The 27,992-nt window shown below is 41.4% G+C and overlaps 1 protein-coding gene across 2 annotated transcripts in view; it reads right to left on the bottom strand.

The window, feature by feature from the left end:
• LRRC4C (leucine rich repeat containing 4C) overlaps window positions 1–27,992 on the bottom strand; it is a 994,437-nt gene that overhangs the window by 149,522 nt on the left and 816,923 nt on the right. For both annotated transcript variants that reach the window (XM_059709619.1, XM_059709620.1), the window contains exon 5: window positions 26,400–26,495. The gene's annotated coding sequence lies outside the window, so the exon portion shown is untranslated. The remainder of the gene's footprint in view (window positions 1–26,399; window positions 26,496–27,992) is intronic.

The following is a 27,992-nucleotide window of genomic DNA, read 5'->3' as shown; positions in this document are numbered from 1 at the left end:
GACAGCCCCCCGAGAGATTTTAAAGACAGGGCAAGTGAATCTAAAGCCAAGTATTTGGTAAATGACGTCGATAAGTTTTGAATCCAGATCTACTCCATTCCAATTCTTCCAATTTTGCTGGTTTTGAGGAACAAGGGCATACATGTAAGACAGTCATGAGCAGGCAGGCTGCCTTTATCAGCTCTGAATCCCAGAGGTGAGTTTGTAACCCTGTGGGGGAATGGAATTGTCACATCTGTCACCGAATGCCCTTACTCAAACAGAACTGCAGTAAGTAGTAAACAAGCCAACTGTCATACAAAAACACATGCAAGCTACGTTGTTGTTAAATAGCAACATAAATATATTGACTCCGTAGAAGTCAGGGACTGTCAACAACAACAGGGTGGAAATAATAATTGCCCAATAAGCAATGAATTGATCACGTTGTCACACTTCCAATTAGTCCATGCAATTACCAAAAAGCAAGGAACAGGACAAATGCCATTGAGACAGGATGACTCCGGAGAAGAGGGGCGCAGTGTGAACCTGGCAGGTTGGTGCTATGAACGCACAGAATTCTGTTTGCTCTCCTGTCTGATTAGTAGGCATTTGGGTGGGGAAACAGAACTATCATGTCACTTCACTCTGTGCTCTACCTGGTGTCATCTTTAGCAAACTGCAGAGGACAGCATCTTGTGGTCACGAATGCAAAAATAGCAAAAAAAGAATGAATTTCGTAACTTGGCTTAAAACTAGAGAACATAGGGATGTGTCTATTGTGTTTCGTCATTTTATTGAACAGGGCATCAGCTACTATATTCAAGCACAAGACATACCTAAGATTTGAGTCTTTATGTTACAGACTCTTTTCATTTTCAATACTGTTAACGGAGGACCAGACTGCCCTGTGGGATAATCTTACCAAGCTTGCCTCTGTTGTCACACATAATGAAGGATGCAAATTAACTTCTTTAGAACAACTTTGGAAACTACTTAAATGATAAGACGCTGTATTTAGTAGAACTCAGTATATGCCTTATGCTAGGTAATAATTCAAGAATGCTGTATTTCAGGAATAGAAGATATCCTGATAGGAATCTATTTTTTGTTCCTTGAAATATAGACAAAGATACTAAAGTCAAGTAGATTTACAGCCGAACCGGTTTGGCTCAGTGGATAGAGCGTCGGCCTGCGGACTGAAGGGTCCCGGGTTCGATTCCGGTCAGGGGCATGTGCCTGGGTTGCGGGCACATCCCCAGAGGGGGATGTGCAGGAGGCAGCTGATCGATGTTTCTCTCTCATCGATGTTTCTAACTCTCTATCTCTCTCCCTTCCTCTCTGTAAAAAATCAATAAAATATATTTTTTTAAAAAAAGGAAGTAGATTTACAAATTTTGGTGTTTATTTAAAATATCTCCTCTACAGTGACTACCCCTCTACCCGGCCCCCTCACCCCTCCCCATTATAGTCATGTATTAATGTTTTAGTCAATGGCAGATGGAAATATCTTGCTCATGTCTGTGTTTCCCACTAAACTATGATTGATTTCATGAGCATATGTTTGGTTTGTGTTTTGGGGATTTTGTTGTATTTCTAATACTGGGCACATAATTGAATGAATAAATGTTTATTATGACATTAGGAAACCTGCATCTTTTGTCTCTTACTGAATATTCTTTTCACTGTGGCACACAAAATATTAGATGAGATACTGCAATTACTAAATAGAAAAATGAATAAAAATGCCACCAAATAGCCTAGCCAGCATGGCTCAGTGGTTGAGCGTTGATCTATGAATCAGGAGGTCATGGTTCACTTCCCGGTTAGGGCACATGCCTGTGTTGCAGGCTCGATCCCCAGTATGGAGTGTGCAGGAGGCAGCTGATCAATGATTCACTCTCATCATTGATGTTTCTATCTCTCTCTCTCCTTCTTCTTTCATCTCTGAAATCAATTTTTAAAAAGACACCAAATAAAACAATTTCATCAGAGAATTATAAGTTATATATCAGTTAGCTCTTACTGTATAATAAACAATCCAAAACCTTGGAAGCTGAAAACAGCAATCACTTATTATTTCTCATGAGTCTATAGGTCAGTCAGAGACTGGTTAACTGGCTCTTTTGATCTTGACTGGTTTCACTGGAAGCTGATCTAAAACAGTCTTAGCTAGGACACTGGGCAACTCAGGTCTGTTCTATGTGTCTCTCTCCATTCATCAGCTTGGTTCAAGCAAATTTCTTGGCAATAGGAGAAGTCCAAGGGAGCAAGTAGAAAGGCATGAGTACTTTTCCAAGCTTCTGTGGAAATCATATCTGCTGACTTCCCATTGGCCTAAGCAAATCGCTTGTTTGAGTCCATTGTTAAGCAATGAGGCAGGTCATTCCACCCACAGTGGAAGGACACTCTGAAGTTAGATGACAAAAGAGAGTGGAGAATGGTGATCTTTGCAATTAACCACAACTTCTCTTACAAATAACAAATTCCCTTAATGATTACTGGGCTTTACAGGAAAGAAAAGTTTCAACATGAGGGACCATTCAATTAACCACTTATTTATTTCAACAGATGGATATTACCCTACCATGATTTTTCCAGGGGATTTTGGAAGTTATCACCAACTCCTCTGCTACCCCCACTCTCCTGACCACATCTGTTAAGGCTGATTAAGGAACAGCTCACACATCTGCCCAATTCTTTCTACTGTATTCCTTTCCTGTGACCCCTCTCAGGCTCCTCTGTGGGCTCTTTGGCACTCATCTTTCTTCTTACCCATACCATTTCCTCTCTAGGACTAGTTAGCTTCAGAAAAAAAAAAAAACACTGTGAGAAAAGTTAAAGGAAGAAACAACAATGGAAACATATGTTCCTTATGTACAATAACAAGAAATCACAACACTGGGAAAATCAGTGGCGATGCATAGAACAAAGAATTCATTCTAAATATATAAGTACTTCTTAGAAATAAATTAGAAGAATGAAATTACAGACGCGTGGGAAAAATACATTGCTAGTCAATTTCCCAAAGAACTGGGTTTGTTCATGTTTACTGGTGCCCGTGGTTTTAGCACAGTGCCTTTGGTCTCTTAATGTATATATTTGATTCATGGATGAATGAACTGTCTACTTGGTTAAGGAAGGAAAGGGGGCAAACAGTAGGTACGACAATTATAGGCAATGGTGATACAATATGCTTAGCATTTTAGTAGATGTAAGTGTAAAGAGCTGGGAAAGAAGAGGAGGAAGTAGCTACCTCTATGTTGGACAATTCCAGAGGATTTTACCAACAGGAAACCTAAATGTGCTAAAGCTTCATGAATGCTAGTATACAGTTGATGGATGCGGGTTTGTTTGTTTTATAGCCAGAGGACAGAGAATAAGGTACATTTTAAGAAAATATAATTTGTGGCCCAAAGATTAGCAGGGGTAGGTAAAGCTTAGCGAAGTTACAGACTAAGCTATGGTAGAGGTGACCGGACTATTAGATGTCATGTGAAAATAAAGAGCGTCCAGATTTTGAAAGTTGTCTTAAAATATTCTTTCTAGGAGACTATTGATCCCAAATGACATCTGGTAAGAAAGAGCATCAGTGAAGGGGAACACTTCCACTTTGGTGAGGATTCTTCCTTTCTCAGACCCACTAACCCACATGACAAATTCTAGGAGTGACTTAAAGTAGTAAGAAGAATGTGGATGGAAACAGTCATATGACAATTTGATTCCCAATTTTGAAGCAATTTAGAGCCACTTACATTTTAGAAATCTTTTTTTAAATGGTGACCCAACCACTTCTAGAGCACAATCTCCTTTATCAAATGTTTCTATGGGAGACGATATCTGTGCAGAGAAAGTAGATGGCGGTGTTTATTGTACTGTCTACATTAGGATTCCTTGCACCAGGGAGAAAATTGCCTGTAAAGGTATCTTTAAAATTCCACCAGGAATTAGTAGATGGTGTGAATCCAGCTGTGTAATTTGGGAAGACAGCTGCATTTTATCTAGCTAAATCAGCCCTTGATACTAAACAACTCCTAACGAATGTCACCTTATCTCAGCATTAGCCATGCAGTGCATCTTCAGTAAATGATAGCCTTGTTTTCCCCCACCATATTGCCATTGTGTCTTCAGGAAATGAAGTGCATAGATCTCAAAATTCAGTTCTCTTCACATCGAAGATGCATTAACACACCTGTGATTTCAGGCCTCCAGCTGATTTAGTAGCACAGGATTCAAATAATGTTAGACAATCTGCCTTTTTAGGTGCCCAGGTTTCTAACATACATAGCATTTTAGAGGGAAGGGAATGACTGTCTAGGAGATGCTGCATATTTCTCCTAGAAAAATTCTATTGTCTTTACACAGAACATAAAATCGTCTTGATTGTTTGAATGAAATGATTATTTGAATACCAAAAATAAGCACAATGATACCAACAGTATCCTATATAATAAAAGCCTAATATGCAAATTGTCCCCTCAGGCAGTCGTTTGACCAGGAGTTTGGCCAGGAGACTGGGAGTTTGACCACTCACTATGATGTTTGCTGACAACCAGGGGGGCAGCACAGAGCACAGTGAGCATTGGCGACATGCTGAGACCTCTCGCTGGCTACCTGGGGGCAGGGGTGATGGGGATGGAGGTGCGGTGAGAATGTGGGGTGTCCGCTGAGCTTGCTCTCACTCCCCCTGCTACCCTTCCCAAGAATGCCAGGGCTTGCATGCTGGGGAAGCCCCATGCTCAGGTGTCGGGCACCCACGAGAAGCCTGCTCTGCACCCATGTGGCCTCTTCCTGGTGAGCTGGGCTGCAGCCACTGGGACTGCAGGGGCTGGTTTGGCTCCTTATGGGTTCATACTGTGCCCCAGCCTGTGGCATCTGGCCATGCTCACCTCATCTCTGTGTGAGGACTCGGGCGCCGTGACTCAGGCGGAGGACGGCACGCGGGGACCTGGGGTCCAGGTGCTGCCCAGGTCCCAGAGGTCAGCTGGGACCTGCCCTTCCATGCCAGATGCTCGTCCTTCAATCGCTGGCTAGGCCTAGGGACTGCCACCATGCATGAATTTCATGCACCAGGCTTCTAGTTTCTTTATACGTGCTTATTTTTTATATTTAAATAATTATTTCATTCAAGCAATAAAGAGACATATGAAACACTGCTCAAAGTCACAAATGATTGGAGAGATGCAAATTAAAATGACAATGAGGTATCACCTCACACCTGTCAGAATGGCTATCATCAACACATCAACAAATGACAAGTGTTGGTGAGGATGTGGAGAAAAGGGAACCCTAGTACACTGCTGGTGGGAATGCAGACTGGTGCAGCCACTGTAGAACACAGTATGGAGTTGCCTCAAAAAAATTAAAAAAATGGAGCCCCCATTTTATCCAGTGATCCCACTTCTAGGAATATATTCCAAGAAGCCAGAAACACCAATAAGAAAGAACATATGCACCCCTATGTTCATAGCTGTGCAATTTACAATAGCTAAAATTTGGAAATAGCCTGCATGCCCATCAATAGATGAGTAGATAAAAACAAAACAAAACAAACAAACAAAAAAACTGTGGTACATCTACAAAATGGAATACTATATGGCTATTAAAGAAAGGAACTTTTACCTTTTGCAACAGCATGGATGAACCTGGAGAGTATTATGTGAAGTGAAATAACCCAGTAAGAGAAAGATAATATCACGTGATCTCACTCAGACGTGGAATCTAACGAACAAAATAAACTGTTGAACAAAATAGATCCAGAGTCATAGAAGCATGGAGCAGACTGACCAATCTCAGAGGGAAGGTGAGGGTGGTGAGTTGGGTGAAGATTGATTAACCGGGGAACTTATATGGATATATGCATAGCCCATGGACACAGATAGTAGTGTGGTAAAGGCCTGGGAAGGGCAGGTGTGGGGTTGAGGGGGTCAATGGGAAAAAAGAACCCAAGGGGACATCTGTAATAGTTTCAACAATAAAGATGAATTTTATAAAAAAGAAATACTATTGGAGTCAACTTTTAAAATGAGAGGAGTTTGAGAATCTTTGGCTTCACTAGAAAGATCTTTTTAAACCATCAACAACTGTGTGGGTTTTATAGGAGAATGAAATATAAAATGAATATGCCTGTGACAGATAAAGAATTTGAGGTGCATCTTGGAGTTGAGGTCTTTCTTATGAACAGTGTGAACACTGTTGACTGTTAAGTGATTGAGTGTTTGACATTTTACTATGACTTTCACTTGACTATCTTCCTGAAAGGATTTTTATTAAAAATTTAAGAATTTTTATGGAAGTTCACATTTTCAGTGGGATAATAATTATGCCACATTGCAAAGGACCTACATACTTGTTTTTCCACAGATAGCCAAGAGGAACAATGAAAAGATGCTTAGCATCACTAATCATCAGGAAAATGCACATCAAAATCGCCACAAGATATCATCTCACACCTGTTAGAATGGCTATTGTCAAAAAGACAAGAGATCAGTGTAGGAGAGAATGTGGAGAAAGGGAACCTCGTGCACTGGTGATGGGAAACCAGAATGGACATTTTTCAAAAATAAGAAAGAGAATGACCATATAATCTAGCCATCCCACTCTGGGTATATATGAAGAAAATGAGATTTGAATATCAAAAAGATATCTGCACCCCCCTGGTTATTGCAGCATTATTCACAACAGCTAAGATGTGGAAACCATCTAAGTGCCTGTCAGAGAATGAACAGAGAAGGAAAACGCATATGTATATAGGAGTATAATTCAGCTATGAAAAACAATTGTGACAACATGGATGGACCTTGAAGGCATTATTCTAAGTGAAATAAATTAAACAGAGAAAGACAAACATTATATTTTTCTGACTTATATGTGGAATCTAAAAAAAAGCAGAACTCATAGAAACAGAGAATGGTGATTGCTAGGGTCTGAGGGAGAGAATACTATAGGGAGATGCTGGCCAAAGACTATACATTTACAGTTATAAGATGAATGAGTTCAAGGATACAGTGAACAACATGGTTACTATGGTTAACAACACTGTATGATACACCTGGAAGTCGCCAAGAGAGTGTATTATAAGTGTTCTCAACACACACACACACACACACACACACACACACACACAGAATTATGTGATGATGGAGGTGATGACTAACTGTACTGTGGAAATCATTTTACAATGTATATGTGTACCAACACATTTTAAATTTAAGGTTACACTTACACAATGCTATATGTCAATTATGACTTAATAAAGTTGTAAAAAAGTAATGAAAGTGTGCAGAAAAGAATTATGCTACACTGAAATGTGATTTCTTACTTTCATTCTTATGAATGATTCCTCAATGGTTTTTGCTGTTGCTATTATTCATATTGATTTTGGCAACTACATAAAAAGACCACTTTTTTTATTCTCAATTCTGCTTCTTTTACATCTAGGGTTAGAGGGAGGCACATTATGATATTGGGACAAAGCTTATCCTTGGAGAGGCCCATCCACCCTTTCTGTATTTTTTCCTTTTTTCATTCTTCTGTATACATGCCTAAGGCCTCAATGTTAGGTGCTTCCCTTCTCCAGGAAGAAAAATACTAAGTAAAAAAAAATGTGTATAGATGCTAATAAACAATTTACTTCAATCTAATCCAACTCATTTATTTATTTATCAAATTTTTATTGAGTATCAATTTCAGGGAGTTATGTATACTACATCGGGGCAAAGTATTAGTAACTTTTCGTTATTTTTCAGCGATGCTTACATTTTTTGGAAAGGGTTAGTGTATTTTCAGAAGGGGATCTGCTTGATCCCAGGACAGAACACAGAGCAGCCCATTTGGCATTGCATAGACCTGAGTTTGAATTTGACATATATTCCTTGTTGGTACTTTAGGAGAACCACAAATACTTTAGGGCTGGAGCTTAAGGAGAGTGTATAGCAGAGAAGGAGGTGAAATGCCAAGAAATGGACCTAAACATAAAGCCAGACTCAGGAATTTTTTTTTAAAGAGTTTATCCAAAAAGTAACGGAGCATCATTAAATCTATATTAAGCAAAGACATAACATGATAAGTTTGTGGTTTTCACAAGACATTACAAAGGGCAATTTGCAGATGGATTCGAGGATAAGAGGAACAACTAGACATACAAGAGCAATGAGGAAACCATGAAACTGTGGAGGTTATGGGACCCAAACCAAGGCAGCTGCTTTGCGGTTGGAGAGAGGAAGATCAGTGTAAGAAGTGTCATGTTAGAATCTACAAAATCTTATTAATTTGCATGTTTGTTGTTTGTTCATATGTTCGTGTGTGCATGTGTGTGTGTGAGCATGTGGAGTCTATACCTAACTTCCAATCAACGTAACAAAGGACTTCCTGTAAACTAAGCTCTCAGGGGCTGCTTTGTAGCACCCATTAGAGTCGCTCAAGCACAGGCTGCAGGCTATGGCTGGGTCTCTGAGTCAGGCTTAGATGAGGTAAGGAGTTCCCAGATACCGTCCCCAGTTACATTTCCATTGGTTCACTTAGCAAAATGAGATGAGTATGAGCAGTATAGTGGTGTGGTCCTATTAACTAGTGAGAAAAAAAGTAAAAATCTTCAATTTGTGATTAATTCTTTCCTGTGTTTTTACAACTATTCCTCCTTTTCTACTTTTATTTAGTAATGCTTTACAATGTATATATCTGGAACAATCAAAAGTTGGAAGCACTGTTGAGCCACTGCATATGTTTTCATTTTGATGACACGAAAGGTGATAAATATGGGACCTGCTGGACTGGTGGCCTTTGAGGTGCCCTTTGGACTCTTCAATTTGACGCTTTTATCGGAATATGTCTACCTGGAGAAGTGCCTTCATGATGATCAACGGGATGGTGTGATTGACATTCCTCAACCTTTCATAAAACAAGTCAGTTGTCTCAGACTATGACTGTAAAAAAAAAAAGTTCCCAAGGTTTCCAAGCACAGCATTTTCTTAGAGAGCAAAATTCTAAAGTGAAATTGACGATGTCTTACAAACATTCTCTCCAATGTTCCTTTCACAGACAAAGACAACAGTGATAAAACGTTAGAAACCAAATTGCCAGCATCACTCACCAAAGTCACCTAGTTTGGAGGACCCTGCATCCAGGTCCGTGGGCCTGGGTCAGGCCACTGTTCATATGTAACTTCAGGGTCCTGGGCGGCCTGGTGGTAGGTGCTGCTGAAAAGCAATACCACTGAGCTACGCTTCAAGTCCTAGGAAGGCGCCTCTAAGTGCCTGTGCCATCAAATGCCACAGAATCTCAAATGGAAATGACATGAATTAATTTCCTGAGAACAAAAAGAGAAGGGAAATCAAGAAGAAAGTTTCTTGCAACACAATATGCAGTTTAATGACACCCACTGATTGATTGAAGTGTCAGAAATGTGTCTTTCAGAGATAAATGAAGCTACTGAAAGAGTCTGGGAGCTCTCTAGCCTCCCATATTCACATGAAATATTAACTGATAAATCAAGGCAAAATTATGAACTTTCTGTTTTATTTTGTTTTGGATATCGAGTTTTTTCTCTACCCCAAACTCTAACCATCTCAACAGTAGGCTCCTGGGAGAAAGAGGATATGATCCAAACTAAGGCATCTCCTTGTACCAGAAACAAAAGCAAATTCCTAATATTGACTTAGGAAGTCCTACTTTTCCTGGCATCAGCCTCCTCCCAGTCATCCTTTAACCTTATTCGTGCATCATTTGCTCCTGTGCCTTAGTTTCTCCAGCCATCCAGGCCTGCTTTCTGTGTGACAGTAGCTTCTTGGCAACAGCTGTTCCCTATGCCTGTACATTTCCTCCCTTTGCAGGCACTGATCCTTCTGATCTAAGACAGGCCACACTTTCCAAGCTGCCAAAGTAGCTTAGTGCTTATCATATCACTTTATTTTAATTTTGTGTACAACTTTTATCTGATTGTCTTTTATTATTATTATTATTATTTATTATTATTACTAGAGGCCCGGTGCACAAATTTGTGCATGGGTGGGGTTCCTTGGCCTGGCCGGTGATCAGGGCCGATCAGGGCCAGTCCTGATCGCCTGATCGGGGCCAGCCGGCCGGGGTGGGAGGGACTGCAGGAGGTTGGCTGTGGGAGCGCACTGATCACCAGCGGGCAGCTCCTGCATGGAGTGTCTGTTCCCTGGTGGTCAGTGCATGTCATAGCAACTGGTCAACTGGTTGTTTGGTCAAATGTTTGTAAGGGTCACTTAGGCTTTTATATATAGAGATTATTATCTGACTCTGCATGAATGTGTTGTTCATGAGGGCAGGAACGCTGCCTTCCTGTGTCATGGCTGTGTTCTCTACTCAGAATTCCCAGAGAAGATGCTGAATTCAAATTTTTGACAGAAGAGCCAAAGGGGTAAAAGTTAGATTTGCAAGCCAACTACAGCCCTGAGAGCAAGACACAGTTGAGAGTTGAGAAGGAGGCATGCTGTTCCTCTCACAATAGTCACCCTTAGGTAGGGTTATGCATCCAGTCTTATTTATATTTTGTCAAGTACAACAAAGGGAAGAATTTACACACTAACTTTTATCTATAATATAAGATATTATATAAGACTTGGGCAGTTGAGTCCAATATCTGAGGTTTGAATATCATCTCCACTCCCTCCTAGCTGTGTGACTTTAGGTAAGTCACTTACCCTCTCTAAGCCTCAAAGACCGTTTCTATCACTAGTCATATCTATCCCACACAGTCATAAGGACTAAAATGAACTAACACATGTGAAATAACACAGATGCTGGCATCTGATGAGCACCCATTAATTATTAGTGTTATTTTCTATTATTAATAAATATATCCACCTTTCAGTTACCATGGATCCTTTCTCTCTGCCCTTCCACATGTTGTTAGCTGGCCAGCCAGCTCTGTTTTTTATTTTTGTTTTTGTTTTTTGCTATCCCCTAATAATGCAACAAGGATGACAATGAAAATAGACCCTCACTCTTTAGGAAATTTTCTTGGGTATCTCATTCAGCCATGATGCCTGACTAGAGATTAAAGTTACTTTCATCTATACAAATAGATAGCAAAATGAATGTTAATGCTGTTTTTGGAAGCATATCAAAGAAGATATTGTTTAGTCCTTACTTTTTCTATATTTAGCTATTGTATTTTTTTTTTAAGTCGAACTTTTCTTCTCCCTAAGTTTCTAAAGAAATATTAAACTATGGTGTGACCTTGAACTAACTGTTTTCCCTTTCTGGGCCTCAGACTGTCTGTTTTAAGGAAGTATAATAAATCCCAGCATGGCAGCCATTCACATCATGGCAGTGAGGTGAAAATTAGTTTCTCATGTTCAACACCAGAGCCATCTTCAGAACTCTCCCTGACGCACGCCCACACCTTCATCCACTTGTCAGCTCCGTGGTTCCTCTGTGTGTAACATTTCGTGTGTGTGTCCCTTTCTGTACACTCCACATGCTGTCACACCAGTTCGGCTCTGAACACTCTGCCCTTGTCCCCGACCATCTCTTAGCCCTGATCTCTCCCTCTCCACTCACAGCTGGTGCATCGCTGGAAACACCAGCTGTCATTCAAAGCAGCCAGGGCCATCTACCGAGAGCTTACTATGTGTCAGGCACTGTACCAAGCTCCTGACATGCATTATCATTTAGTCACAGAGAATATCATTAGCTACTTGATTATATCCACATCCCTCACTCTCCATAATGTGGCCCTAACCTCACTCTACCATTTACTATTTAATGATTGATGTCAAGTGAGACTTGCAATCTCAAAAGACCTAAATTTCCTTATAATTAACATAAAAAAATAACAGTACAACCTCATAATGCTATTGCAAGGTTTCTTAACTGTAGCACTGTTGGCGTTTTGGGTTAGATGGGTCAGATAAAATTCTTTCTTATGGGGAGGGAGGGGGGATGGTCTATGTGTTGTAGAATGTTTAGCAGCATCCCTGGCTTCTCCCCACTAGATGGCAGTATCCCTTCTCCCATGTCCCACCCCCTGCATCTCTCCCACCCCCATTTTGAAGATGGGAGTATCTCTGGACATTGCTTAATTATCCCCTCACCACAATCATGTAGAAGACTACTAGATAGAGTGCTGGGATGAATGAATTAGAGATTTTTACATGCTGGGTGTAAACAGTCCCTCAATTATTGGGACCATCCGTATGTTCCCTGCTCCCCAGTGTAACCAGAGGCCTTGTGGCTCCCAGGTTTCATTTCATCCCAGGTCCCCCACCCTCCTGCCTTTCCCACTCTTACCCATCCTCCAGAATGCTTCCCATACTTCTCCTACCAGAAGTTTCCAGCAATTCTTTCCAGCTGACTAATATTTCTCCCTCTACCTACCATAATTCTCGTACTTCAATCATTGCCTTTACATTCTGCCGTCTTGTGTAGTTATTGGTGTAATTGTTTCATGTCTCATGTTGGGACCAAAAGTTCCATGAGAATGAGATTATTTGATGCTCTATCTTTTTAGCTACTGTAGAAGTGAGCACAGTTTCTGGCATATATTAGTAGCCCATTAAATGTTTGTTAAATTGAATTTAGGACACAAAAGAAATAGATGCCATTAAAAAGGCAATGCCTATGAATGTTAAAGTAACCTAATAAAAAGTTAGAGAATAATAAATTAAAATTCTATCCAGATGCTTGTTGAAATAATCAGATAATTGAGCCAATAGAGGTTTATTGCTTAAATTATTCATGCTACTGCCTTAGTTCTCTGCTTGTCTTTGCACATGTAGGAACAGCTGAGAATTATAGTTGTCATTTGAAAACTATTAAATGATTTGCCTATTGATGGGATCAGTATTTTTCTGCTAGAAACAGAATTTATCAAATAAAACAGATCCAAGCAAATCTACATCATTGCTTTCTTAACCAAGAGGGAGGGTCAAGGAGGCAACTGCCAGTGAGAAATGATGCAAATTACAAGTGAAACTGAATTTCCCTACTCTACCTGTCCTCTTAGAAAAAGCCTCTCCCCACTCCCCTGACACAAACTTATTTGCTAGAGTAGGTAAAACTTCCTGCCCTCTAAGGGCTTGAAATCTAGACAGGCTTATACACAGCCACTGTTACATGACACAGTCGTGATAAAGTAGAAAGGAGTTGGATGTCCTCTTGGGAAACGTGGATTGAAGACTCTACATTACCACTTAATACCACTGTGATTATGTTAGGCTGAATAATGGCCCCTCGGAGATGTCCACATCCTAATCCCCAGAGCCTGTGGATATGTCACTTTGTCACTTTCTGTGGCAAATGAGACCTTGCAGGTGTGAATGAGTCAAGATTTTGTAACGGAGAGATTATCCGGATTATCTAGGTGGGCCCAGTGTAATGACACTGATCCTTATAAGAGGAACAAAAAGAATATTGACTTTTTTCTCTCAGTATTCTCATATAAGAAATTAGAATAAAAATATTATCTCTGGGCTGGTGTGGCTCAGTGGTTGAGCTTTGACCTATGAACCAGGAGGTCACAGTTCCAATCTTGGTCAGGCACATGCCCAGGTTGTGGCTTCAATCCCCAGTGAGGGGTGTACAGGAGGCAGCCGAACAATGATTCTCTCATAAATGATATTTCTATCTCTTTCTCCCTTCTCCCTTCCTCTCTCTAAAATCAATAAAATCTATTTTTTTTCCAAAAAGAATAACAATGGTATCAGCCTCAGAAGGTAGTTTTCAAGGTTAAATGGATATGCAAAATTAATATATGCAAAATATCGGTTACATGCAAATGCAGTTTTTGCCATTCCTATAATTGTTAACAGTTTTATTGAGATACAATTCACATGCCATGCAATTCACTCATTTAAGTGTAGAAAATCCATGATTTTTAGTATAGTCACATTTGTGCAACAATACCACAATCTTGTTTTAGAATATTCTGCCACCTCAAAAAGAAATACCCTAGCCATATTAGTCATTCCTCATCTTCCTCACCCTGCTTTAGGCCACTGCTAATCTACTTTCTGTTTCTACAGATTCACTATCTGTATTCAAATTGATATAGAACTATAACCATATGATTTTCATGTTCAACATTTCCTATAAATAAAATCATACCATCTGTGATCTTCTGGGTCTTATTTCTTTTACTGAGCATAATGTTTTCAAGGTTCATGTATGTCATAGGACATACCAGTATTTCATTCCTTTTTATCACCAAATAATATTCCATTGTGTGGATAGACCACATTTTACTCCAGTCATTATCACTGTGGGATAGACTATTTTTGTCTGTAAATAAAGGAGAAGGAAGGGGCAGAGGTATGATCTTAATGGCTGTCCAGCAACCCAGAAGAGGCAGGAAATTATATTTGACTAGAGAAGGGGAAAGGTGGCTTGAAAGAAGCTGAAAATTTTACTCATATTCTTTCCAAGCTGGCCCTGCCTGGGTTCAAGGTAAACAGTTGACTCATTCATTCTATATGGAGGGAAACTAATGCAGAAGAAATCCCTGCTTTCTCACCAGCCCTGTACGCACGAGCAAGTCATTAAATCCCTTGAAATGCCAGTTTCCTCCCAACAGCTCCCCATTCCCTCTTTATAGCCCTAGGCTTACCTCACAGGCCCATTGCGAGGAGCAGATGCTCATGAAGGTAAACATATTTTAATAACAGGACTATATTTTGAAGTGCAGAATTGCTTCAATAGTACATTGTGCCAGAGGCATTTTGAAATATTTCCTGTTGACCAAAGAATGCGTTAGCAATCGCTGGTTTTCTTAGGAATTGAAAGAGAAATAAAGAAAGTCAGGACCCCCAGCTAGCCATGTTGGGGAGTTGAAAATGGTCCCTCACAGATGCTGACAGCCTGGCAGTAGGACTCTCCAATGTTTATCACTGCTCCACATCGCTTGCTCCAATTCTAGGCAAGGGTAGTATCTCAATAAACTCATTTTGCTGAAGCAAAAACCCAGTTAGCATATTACAGCGTGTCAATCGGTGTGTGTATGATTCTCATGTTATCTTCTTCTCAGTGAAACAGTAAAGAGGATTTATTGATAAGAACCTAGCTTACATTTAATGAGTGTGTATTACATTTTGGAAGTGTGTTAGTTTTTCACATGCATTGACTCAGTAACCCTCCTTTGATAAAGGACCTAAAGATGAGAGAAGTAACTTTTCTAAAGTTTAAAATTATTAAACAAAACTGGGGCCTTTACCCAGTTTAATCTAAAGCCAAAGCATTCAAAAGGATTTGGGTTTACTTTTATTTATTAGAATTAAGTACAATAATTACATGCCATCCTATATAATAAAAGCCTAATATGCTAAGTGTCTGATCATCCAGTTGGCCAAAGTGTAATATGCTAATGATATGCTAAGGCCACTCAACTGCTTACTATGATGTGCACCAACCACCAGGGGGCAGACAGTCGACTGGTTGCCCAGTCACTATGGCATGCACTGACCACCAGGGGGCAGATGCTCCGACTGGTAGGTTAGCTTGTTTCTGGGGTCTGGCCAATCGGGACTGAGAGAGATGGGCTGGACATGCCTTGGTACCCTCCTGTGGTCCCTCCCCAGCTGGCCAACCTCCCATGTCCCTCCCTGGCCTTGATCATGGGTTCCCTCGGCCTGGTCTGCACCCTCTCGCAATCTGGGACCCCTCGGGGGATGTCGGAGAGTCTGTTTTGGCCCAACGGTGGAACTACCAGTTGCTATAATGCGCACTGACCACCAGGGGGGCAGATGCTTAATGCATGAGCTGCCCCCTGGTGGTTACTGTGCTCTCACAGGGGGAGCAATGCTCAGCCAGAAGCCAGGCTCATGGCTGGCAAGCACAGCAGTGGTGGCGGGAGCCTCTCCTGCCTCCATGGCAGCGCTAAGGATGTCCGACTGACAGCTTAGGCCCATGAAGAGTGGGCCTAAGCTGTCAGTCAGACATTCCCCGAGGGCTCCAAGACTGGGAGAGGGCACAGGCCGGGCTCAGGGACACCCCTGAGTGCAGAATTTCATGCACTGAGACTCTAGTATAATATAAAGGACTGCAGACTCCAAAGAAAGTATCTGGAGAGGGCATTTTGTTTTGCTTCATTTAGACTCAGAAATATGCTGAAAATCATTCACATCAATTCTGATATGGAATCCTCCAATAAAGGGTTCAACTAACCTGTTTCCTAATTCAAATTATAATCCTTAAGGAAACTGAGATCTCCTCAGTTTGTGTCAAAATAGGAAACGTCTCCATATTCTGTGCCACCATATTTTATTCTGTCATTTTTTTTAACCAAACTTTTCAAAACTACTTATCCATGAAATCTTCTGCCATCAAGGCGGAAGCCACCCAGACATTCTGTTAATATCTTCAGTGTGATTGATATTTCCCTCCTGCAGCGTGGCAAAAAAGCATATGCGTATACGTGGGCAAGTGTATAGATCTTCATGTTAATGTGCATCTGTTCCTCTCATTGCTACCATATACTATTAAGATATTAAGCTCTTAGGGTGTGTCCCTGCTTTCCTCCAATGAAGAAGACATTTGTTCACCTGTGTAACCCCAATGCCTAGCTCTGTGGCATGTGTACATGTTCATAAACATTTATTGAATGAATGAGCGAGTACTCAATGATGACAGTGACATTCCTGAAGGAATATCTTGCATAGAGAGAAAACAAGATCATGTACAAACAGAACTGCAAATAGCCTGTTTTTTTTATTCTTAAGCATTCTCAGCTAAAATCACTGTGGCATAGCTGAGACTTAGCAGGTAATTTTCATTTCACCCACTTTCCAAATGTGTGCCAAATACAACATACTAGTATTTGGCACACATTTGGAAAGCATGTGAAACATACTTAGAGCATGCCTTTCCCCATTCAGATACAATACTATGACCATGTGCTATATTCTTATGGGTGTCTTTCCCTTTTAAAACTGTGGAGTTCATTCATATCTTGTTATTTACCACTAGTGGCCCAGTGCATGGAATTCGTGCACAGGGGGGTTTCCCTCAGCCCGGCCTGCACCCTCTCCAATCTGGAACCCCTCAGGGGATGTCCAACTGCTGGTTTAGGCCCGATACCTGTGGGATTGAGCCTAAACCGGCAGTCGGACATCCCTTTCACAATCTGGGGTGGCTGGCTCCTAACCGCTCACCTGCCTGCCTGCCTGATGTCCCCTAACCATTCCACCTGCTGGCCTGCTCACCCCCAATTGCTCCCCACCCCCGCTGGCCTGCTCATCCCCAACTGCACCTCCTGCCAGCCTGCTCACTCCCAATTGCCCCCCCCCCCCCACTGCTGGCCTGCTCGCCCCCAACTGGCCCCCTGCCAGCCTGATCACCCCCAACTGCCCTCCCCTCCTGGCTTGATCACCCCTAATCTCCTCTGCCTCAGCCCCGCCACCATGACTTTGTCCAGAAGGTCTCCCAGAAGGTCTCCCAGTCTAATTAGCATATTACCCTTTTATTAGTATAGATAGATGCGTCCCTTGGTTAGGGCAAATGGAGAAATCTAAAGATGAACAGTGGGAATCCTCATTCACTTCCTTTTTTTTTTATTCCAAAAAACCTGAAAAGTTGAAATTCTGAGTCCTGTGAGCATCTTGTTTGACTATATTTGATGTCAGTCTTTAAAAATGATCATTGTTACTTTAAACAAATCATTATAAATAAACATTATAATGTATTCTGTTTCACACAGAGTCAGAAGCACTACCAATGCTTAAGAATATTTCAATCACGCTGTGTAGATTTTAATGCCATGCTCACCTCCTTTCTATTAGAATGACCTCAAACAGATTACTTAGCTTCTTCCCTTTCAGTGCCTTTATCTTTCACGTGAGGTAGAAAGGATGCTGTGAGGATTTACTGAGATAATTCACTGAGAAAAAGCTTAGCTCCAATTATATGCATAGGAAGTTCTTCCTCCGTTACTGTTACCTGCCATTATTTTTATGATAATAGTAATAACAAATAGACTGAAATAAGTAGACTCCTCCACAAACAGACTGCTTCCAAACCTCTTAAAAAAGAGACATTCCTAAGTTTTCATGGCATGATCATGGATACATCTAAGAATGCTAAGTGAAAAGCAATTAACAGGGAACCTAGAGCTACAGGGTTGCTCCCGTCCTAGCTTTAAGTATCAAGGACCCATTCTTTACCACGGGGACATGAACTGTTCCATGGGTGCAGTATGGGAGAGTCCCAATATTCTAGGACAAGGGGTGAAGTCAATAACCTGGAACCAAAAAAAAAAAAAAAAAAAAAAGAACAGAAAAAAGCAGAAACAAACTCACAGATACAGCAGAGAACAAACTGATGTTTGTCAGATGGGAGAGGGGTTGGGGGCTGGAGGACAAAGGTAAAGGGAATAAGAAGTACACATTTATAGTTACAGATTGGCCACAGGGATGTGACGTACAGCATGGGGAATATAGTCAATAATACTGTAATAACTATATATGGTCTTAGGTGGGGGCAGATCTTATGGGGGACCAATTCATAAGTTATATAAATGTCTAACCACTGTGCTGTACACCTGCAACTAATATAATATTGAATGTCAACTGTAACTGAAAAATAAATACATGAAAAATAAAGTCTCTAACAGACTTAGAAAAAGTCTGGGTGAAAGGGTAGGGGTCTTAGCCTGATGGGCATTGACTTAAGGATTTAGTTGCTTCTTAAGTCCTGATAATAGCTGTACAATGGCTCAAGGTCTCCCAAGTAATATCCTGGCCCCTTCCTTACGCCCTTTCTTTTGCATATTATAGGATAGCAGACTTGTGAGACTGTCACTGTCGTCACTGTGAGCCTCAAGCACCTACCACACCAGAAGTAATTCTGGCTTTAGTTTGTTGCTGAGAAGCACATATATTATTGTCTTTCCTTTACAACTATCTTCAATGTTTCTTTTCAATCCCTTGCCCTGGGATTGAAAATTGTATCTCCCATTCTTCTTGTTTAGTCCTATTTAAAAATGATCAACTGGCCCTCTCTGGTTTGGCTCAGTGAATAGAGCGTTGGCCTATGGTCCCAAGAATCCTGGGTTTGATTCTGATCAAGGGTACCTTGGTTGCAGGCTCCTCCCCAGGCCAGGCCCTGGTCGGGGTTCATGCAGGAGGTAACCAATGAATGTGTTTCTCTCACATTGATGTTTCTCTCTGTCTTTGTCTTTCTCCTACACTCTCTTTAAAAATCAATGGAAAAATACCTTAAAGTGAGGATTAAAATAACGATCAACTGGTTTAATTTGTATTAGTGTTGAGCCCCTCCCCTCCATACTTTTTACCATATTATTTAGAAGTTCTGGCCCTTCAGTTCTATGACTTTTAATAGCAGGCAGAAGATATTATAACTGTTATAAACTAGGACAATAGGAGTCATAGCTCATTCCCCTTCCCAGAAAAACATCACCAGTCCACAATCTACCTCCTTCAAGGCCTGCTTCTGGAGTGAAAACAGCATGGATAATAAAGAGGTAGTATTGGGTGTGGCTTTTAAGGAAGTTAGAGGGTCATCTTGTAGGGAGTGGCTCTAGGGTCAAGCCTCAGGCTGACCTGTGGCAGGGCCACAAACAAGTCCCAGCCTGGAGGGCAGAGCTCTCCCAGCATAATTAAGCCTGACCTTGTAGCCCCTCCTTAATTCCTTCCTAAGTAGTTAATGGGTTGTGGGAGGTGCAACAAGTGTTGCCAAAACAAGAACATTTGTATACATGTTAATCTACCCTTGTTTTAATCAGACTATAAAATAAAGCATCTGCTTGCAGGCTGGGTCTTTTGTGGTCTCATCCAGGCACAAGGAGATCTACCAAGCCCCAGCTGTATTCTCTTGTCTGTCTTTTCTTCAATCCTTCACCACCCCTCCTCACGTTCACCCTTGGCCCTGCTGGTGCAGCACATCATCTACTGTCCTTTGAAGAACTGTTAGTTTATGATTTATTTTATTTTCTCAATTTATAGACTTACATATCTATTTCTTTTTTAAATAGAATATATACAAAGAATAAGCCATAATTCCATGACTCATATATTTTCTACACAAGCAAGTGCATACTCTCTATAATAATAAAAATGTAATATGCTAATTAGACCAGACGTCCTTCCAGATGATCTTCCAGATGAAGCCAGGGCTTCGAGGAAAGCCTGGGTCCTGGGTGCCAGAGGGAATCGGTGCCGGCAGCCGGGAAAAAGGAAGGCCTACTTTTGCACGAATTTTGTATATTGGGCCTCTAGTATGTAATATATAAATTATTGCTATCACATGTACCTAATTTTCTACAACCAGGTCTTTAAATTAATAGCATCTTGTAAATATACTTCCACGTGTGTACAAACAGAGCAACAGCATCATTACGAACGACTGCATAGTGTTTTATTACACCAATAGGCCATGTTAAAGCATGTCCTTTATTTTCAGGTATTTAAGTTTTTCCATATGTTGTAACTGTTTACAATGCTCCCACGATTAGCCATAAACATATATCTCCATTCCTTTGTCTAATGATTTCTTCAAGATAAATCTTAGAAAAGGAAATGTTAAGTCAGGGGAAAGACACATTCAAAAGATTTTTTGATAGCACATTGCTTTCCAAAAGGGTTACACCATGTTATACTCACTCAAAGGCAGTTTTAAAAAATGCTCTTTCTTTATATGCTTGCGACTACTGGGTGTTTTAATTCAATTTTTAATTTAAAGAGAGAGGAGGAAGCATCCCATAGGGCTGGAGATGTCCCTGACTAGAGCCACATCAGATTTATGGTACAGAGGATTGTTAACCAGGGCCTGAGTCATGGGAATGTGGCATGTTTTTTTCTATTACCAAGAACTCTATGAATCAGATCTAATAACTATTTCAGTCACTACCAATATAGCTACATTTCTGAGACAACCCGAACTGGAAAAAGCTATATATATTTTTTATCAAAAATTCCCATGGATGTGATAATAGCAACTGTCCCTTTAGTTCTTTTTAGATTGGGGCTATAATATTGTTTCACTGGAAATTACCTACCTCATTTTACACACTGGGGGATCTAATTTATAGATATATTTCCAGAAACAAGTGGAATTCTATCTGTTCCTAAATAAAAATGTCAATCATAAAGGAATAGCCACTACAATTTAACCATGTAGAGGTCTGCCTTTTATATACGAACTAGAGTACTAGACCCAACTCATAAGGCAATTTGGAACCTTACATGTTCCATTCTGCTTCTCTGTTCATTTAATCACCCCTTACAAGGCAATAATTCTCAGTCCCTTTAGCTAGAAGTCAGAAATAAACTTAAGTACTGATAGAGTCAATTCATATTAGGATAACAATTCTAAATGGGACAAAAATCCCACATGGCTTACACACAACAGAAGGGGAAGAGCTGTGATAGTTCATCAAAGGAGGGTTGCGATTCTGATCTCTCCTAAGATGTTAATACATTTTTGCTAAAGGTTCTTGGAAAATTTCTCTGGATATGCAAACATTCCTCTAGAACAGTGTTTCTCAGCCTTCCTAATGCTGTGACCCTTTAATATAGTTCCTCATGTTGTGGTGACCCACAATTTCATTGTTACAAATTGAACATAATTAAAGCATAGTGATTAATCACAAAAACAATATGTAATTATATATGTGTTTTCCAATGGTCTTAGGTGACCCCTGTGAAAGGGTCTTTCGACCCCCAAAGAGGTCGCGACCCACAGGTTGAGAACCGCTGCTCTAGAACCTGTTCTTCATTCCTTTTACTAGCTGATTCTAAATATGATAGAAACTTTACAACATGCCAAACACAATTAAAGTTAGAATGTTTTCCGCTATGATCTGATTTTATGTTGCTGTGATTTGTTGATGCCCAGAACTCAGATAGCTTGGAAATTCTGAGAAAAATTCTTTAGGAAAGATCTATTAGGGGTGGACATAGCTTACACGTATTACCCATGTTATTTCTTTATTTTTTATTTTGGTTTACTAATATTCTAAAAACAATGTTGTAAGAGTTTGAGTATAAGAGAAAAGAGACAAATTATCATGAACTCATTCTGCTATAGAAAACAAACATGCATGTTTAGGAAGATAGGCTCATCCAATCTAATAAAAGAGAAACATGGTAATTGGCGTACGACCGCTACCCTTCCCATTGGCTAATCAGCGAGATATGCAAATTAACTGCCAGCCAAGATGGCAGCCGGCAGCCAGGCAGCTTGAAACTAACATGAGGCTTGCTTGCTTCAGTGACGGAGGACTCCAACGTTCCCCGCCTGACTTGCCGGCCTCTCAGCTGCAACTCTAAGCAACTATGTTGCAAATGTAGAAGCTAAACAAAACCCCAGAAACCTGCTTTACTCAGCGGGGCTTCAGCCAGCTGGACCGCAACATTGTATCAAATACAGACAGTAAACAAAGGCCAGAAACCTGTTTTCAGCAGCTGAGGCCTCAGAGCTAAAGCTGGCCCAGAATAAAAAAGAAAAAAGAAAAAAAGGAGCAGTTGGGAGCTTCAGTCACCCGTCAGCCTGAAAACGGCCCTCAGCCCCTCAGCCAGACTGGCCAGACACCCCAGTGGGGACACCCACCCTGATCCAGGACACCCTTCAGGGCAAACCAGCCAGCCCCCACCCGTGCACCAGGCCTCTACCCTATATAGTAAAAGGGTAATATGCCTCCCAGCACCGGGATCAGCGGAGCTGCAAGGCCTCCCGGCACCGGGATCAGCGTGACAGGGGGCAGCACCCAAAACCCCTGATCGCCCTGTGGCTCTGTGTGTGACAGGGTGCAGCACCCTAACCCCCTGATTGGCCCTGCTCTGTGTGTGACAGGGGGCAGCGCCCCAACCCCCCTGATGGGCCCTGCTCTGTGCATGACAGGGGGCAGCACCCCAACCCCCTGATCCTCCCTGCTCTGTGCGTGACAGGGGGTGGTGCCGCAACTTCCCTATCGACCCTGCCTTGAGTGTGACAGGGGGCAGTGCCCCAACCCCCCAATCAGCCCTACCCTGAGCGTGACTGAGGGTGGCATTGCAACCTCCCAATCCGCCCTGCTCTGTGCATGACAGGGTGCAGCGCCCCAACTCCCCAATCGGCCCTGCTCTGAGCCCGACTAGGGGCTGCACCTAGGGATTGGCCCTTCCCTCTGCCACCCGGGAGCAGGCCTAAGCCATCAGGTCATTATCTCCCGAGGGGTCCCAGACTGGGAGAGGGCACAGGCCGGGCTGAGGGACCCCCTCTCACCCCCCCCCCCAAGTGCACAAATTTTTGTGCACCGGGCCTCTAGTATATTCATAATTAATTTAATTAGTTATCCAATCATGTAAGCAACTAATGTTAACTAAATAGCAACAATGAGCACATCTTTGGTTGATTGACCTAAGACCACATTATCCTGCTTGAAAAGTCTTTGTTTTATGAAAGATTATTAGGTTTGGTTCCCCAAGGAAGTCCCAGTCTTTTTATTTCCTTACTCTTTCCTTACTTTTTATTTTCTTCTCTCTTTCAGTATAATATTTTTCATCTGGGGACTAGTTGATTTCTCCTTGGGGACTAGTTAATTTCCCCAGGACCTAATTGTAGCTGGGTACCTAGTCTGGCGTCCTAGCGGAAGAAAGTCATGGCTTAAAATTCTAAAGCTGAAAACAGATCACACATTTGCCCCATTTATCTCTAATTCATACCTCACAGACAAAAGTAGGCATGCCAAGCAAGGTCCCCATTTTGTGCATTTATGGTCATACTCCCTGACTCCCAAACCCTTCTACATCATCTCTAGTCTAGGCACGGAAATGTCTTTGGTCCACTTGACATGCTCCTCCCTGAGATCACCTCCTAGTGACTATATTTCCCTTTCCATTCCTCTTATACGGCTTTATTAGTTCAAGCACAGTTTTGGCCCTCATTACCAAGATGACAATACTGGTAATTAGGCATATATCTCAAGTCTAAAGTGTTTCCATTCCATACTTGAATAGAATAGATGGGAGAAATCAGGCTCCAATTTTGAATGCCTGAAGTCGTCCACATTCCAGGCAGGGGCAGAGGTTGAGTGACAAGGAATAGTCCCTTTCTTTCAAAGTGAACACAAGATGAGATCAGGACCTTTATAGATTTAACCGTACTTTCTAGCTAACATAATAACTTGCAGAAGTGTAAGATTTGAGTGTCAATTTTTTAAAAATTGATCTATTTAGCAGCACCTTGACACAGAGACAAGAGACCTTTGCTAATAAGAAACTCTCTAAATGGCACTGTAATCCACACATTTTTGTGGATCACTCGGTGTTAGTAGGTGATATATCATATAAATAACAAGGTAGTGAGTATTAAATAATATCAAATATAGAGCCCTCCTTTCTGATGATAGCTCTGTCTCATGGTTGATGATTGATTCTTCCCCATGCTATGTATTCATGGTGAGTGGTAAATCCAGATGATTTCCCTTCCATTACAGAAGACAAAATTTCCCAATTCATTATATTTTTTCCCCTTTGCTACTTTAGTATAACCAAGCGGAGAGCTAATCACCAAAATCTGCCCACATCAAATGACTAAAATAATAAAACACTTTTTTTTTTCTCGCACGATCTTGAATCCCAGATGATGAGACACAGATATGAAAGGAGCTGAGTTCGTTTATTCTGGAGGCATCATTCAACTGACAGTATTAAGCGGGTGCCGCCCCCAAGGCCAGCCACATATGCTTGGCTTGGTACACAGTTCCATACCAAGTCTATTATTTTACTTTTCTTCAAGCTTACGGTTCTTTTTTCTATACTGTTAATATGTTTTCTTTCCCTGGTTTTATTTTTGCCAACAAATAAATCCAAGTGACATAGATGATTTATTAAATTACAATTACAAATTCCCACGGAGGAGTTCGCTAAGCTCACTTACTACCTAGATAACTATTTCCTGTACAAAATAATATGATAGCATGCCTGAGAGTTAAAAAATCACTCTGTCTATGATGTGTGTTTTTTTTCTTTTTTTAAAAATAAATCTTTATTGTTCAGATTATTACAGTTCCTCTTTTTCCCCCCTTAGCTCCCCTCCACCGGATTCCCCACCCCACCCCCTCCCCTTATCCCCCCCCCCACTGTCCTCATCCATAGGTGCATGATTTGTGTGTGTGTGTTTTTTCTTAATCCCTTCACATTTTTCACCCAGCCTCTCATCCTTCCTCCCCTCTGACAGCTGTCAGTTTGTTGTCTGTCTCTGAGTCTGTTTCTATTTTGCTTGTTAGTTTAATTTCTTCATTAGATTCCACATATGAGTGAAATCATATGGTACTTGTTTTTCTCTGACTGGCTTATTTCACTAAGCATAATGCTCTCCATGTCCATTCATGCAAAAGTTCATAGACATAAACAACAGTATGGCAATTACCATATGGGAGGTGGTAGAAAGAGTAAAGGGGGAATAAATGGTGAATGAAGGAGACTTGACTTTGGTGGTGAACACAACACAATATACAGATGACGTAGTATAGAACTGTACACCTGAAACCTATATACTTGTATGAATCAATGCCATCCTAATAAATCTAATAAAAAGAAAAATACTGTATCTAATGGCTTCTAAAAACAGCTATAATCACAAACCCTAGTGGTCTACCGTATATCTGCTCTATGACAATAAAGACAACATGTTCATTGTGACTCTAAAAACACATAACTTGTAACAGGCAGTTGGTAAAAAAAAAAAAAATTCTGTCTAGAATCTGACTTACATCCTAAAACAGGAGACGTCCCAGGGCTGCGGCCGCCCCCATCACCCAGGAGGCATCTGCCTAGAACTAGCTTATGTCCTAAAGCAGCAGAAGTCCCAGCGCCGTGGCCACCTCCATCACCAGGAGGAATCCTCTCAGCATGCTACTAGGTTAAGAGAATCCTGATGCAGCCCCTTCTGTTGGCAGGCCACTCCTATTCTTCTGTGGTTTTAGGAAAGAATGCTTATTCCCTATTGCTATTTTTTCCACGTGAAGGACACTCCATTATATTACCTGGCCTGGCCTTTTTTGCTCCTTTCACTCTCGCCATCCCTTGGTCATTAGAGTTATGTATCTGATTGGTGAACGTGGGAGCAGAGCAAAGTTTTGTCAGTAGTAGTTTAACCCGTTCTCTTCACCTTCATCTTGAGGGCAGGCTATTTAGAGATGTATTCGAGCCTGCTGCTCCACACTGGACATTTTACAGGTCAGGATGCCATGGGGGGGAAACCTGCAGCTGCCCAGACCAGATAGGTAAATCTACCTAAGGCTTTGGTTAAATGTCAAGAAGCCTATTTTTTGCCACAGCCTGAAAGAGTGTCCTCAGATAGTAACTGTATCATTAATAAAAGTCGTATCTGGTTCTCCATGTGTCTGTTGTTTTGACTTAATAAACCTTTTTTGTTTGTTTGTTTGTTTGTTTGTTTGTTTTGAACTTGGGCAACTGGAAGGGAAGCCCCAAGAAAACAGATGAGTGGTACTCAGAACCTACCTTATCAAAAGGTCTCTGATAGGTCTTGGTCTTCCTGAAAACCTGGAGAAGTTAAAGAAGTCTTCTGGATTTCTGAAGAGGATGGTTCTTTTACACCTGGAGTAGGACAACACAAATACCAGACTGTTAAATCATGTTATACAAATGAAAACAAACTGGGGTTAGACATTCCTGCCTGCCACACTCCACCAGTAGATCTGAGTGATTTGAAATGATGCAATATTGCAATATTCATCTTTCTAATATAGATAAGTATATATGTATATACACATATAGTAAATCCATTTTAAGATTTGCTAGTTTTTTGGTCAATGTTCATTGTGCAGTATTATTGAAATGTGTCACGTGTATTTCATCGGGGAAACACTTTATCTACAAGTCACTTTTCGCACATATATAGGAGAGACTTTTTGCTTTTGCCTCACCTCTTTATCAGGAGCTCAAAATAATAAAAATAAACAAAACAATCAGTTTGTTTCAACTCTAAATGGACATAAAAATACTAGAGTGCATACACTGTAATTTCCAGATTTCTCAGTTGGATATAGCAACAAGAAAATACATCAATATAGGTATCAGACTGAGAATCAGAACTAGAGTCAATTTATAACTCTACCATAATTAACCAGGCAACTTTTGGCAAGTGTCCAATCCTCATTGAGTCTTAATCACTACACATATAAAATTTAGGGTTTTCTACAAATTGCATCTGAGCCCCTTCCCTCTTTCATATCATGTGATAATTTTCCTCCTAAGGATGTGGTTTGATGTAAGTAGAATGGTCAGGAAGAATTTGTGGTAACAAAACTAACATATTTAAATACTGCTTAATATTTTATAGATCTCCTATATAATAAAAACCTAATATGCTAAGTGTCCAGTCATCCAGTTGGCCATTCAACCAGTCAAAGAGTATATGCTATTGATATGCTAAGGCCTCTCAACCACTCGCTTTGACATGCACTGACCACCAGGAGGCAGACAGTCAACCAGCTGACCAGTTGCTATAACATGCACTGACCACCAGGGGGTGGACACTCCGACCGGTAGGTTAGCTTGCTGCTGGAGTCCAGCCAATCAGGACTGAGCGAGATGGGCTGGACATACCCTGGAGCCCTCCCATGGTCCCTCTCTCACTGGCCAACCTCCCACATCCCTCTCTGGCCCCAATAGTGCACCAGTGGGGTTTCTCGGCCTGGCCTGTGCCCTCTCGCAATCCAGGACCCCTTGGGAGAGGTTGGAGAGCCAGTTTTGGCCCAATGGGGGAATGACCAGTCGTTATGATGTGCACTGACCACCAGGAAGTAGACACTCAATGCAAGAACTGCCCCTGTGGTCAGTGTGCTCCCATAGGGGGAACACCTCTTAGCCAGAAGCTGGACTCATGGCTGGCGAGTGCAGCGACGGTGGTGGGAGCCTCTCTCGCCTCCTTGGCACCACTAAGAATGTCCTACTGCAGGCTTAGCCCCGCTCCTGGCAGTCAGACATCGCCTGAGGGCTCCTGGACTGCGAGAGGGCACGGGCCGGCCTGAGGGACCCTCCCCCGCCCTGAGTGCATGAATTTCATGCACCAGGCCTCTAGTTTATTATATG

Source organism: Myotis daubentonii, chromosome 9, assembly GCF_963259705.1.
Source record: "Myotis daubentonii chromosome 9, mMyoDau2.1, whole genome shotgun sequence".
NCBI lineage: Eukaryota > Metazoa > Chordata > Mammalia > Chiroptera > Vespertilionidae > Myotis > Myotis daubentonii.
Note: the sequence above shows the minus strand (reverse complement) of the source record. Positions and strands in the feature narration are given on the sequence as shown.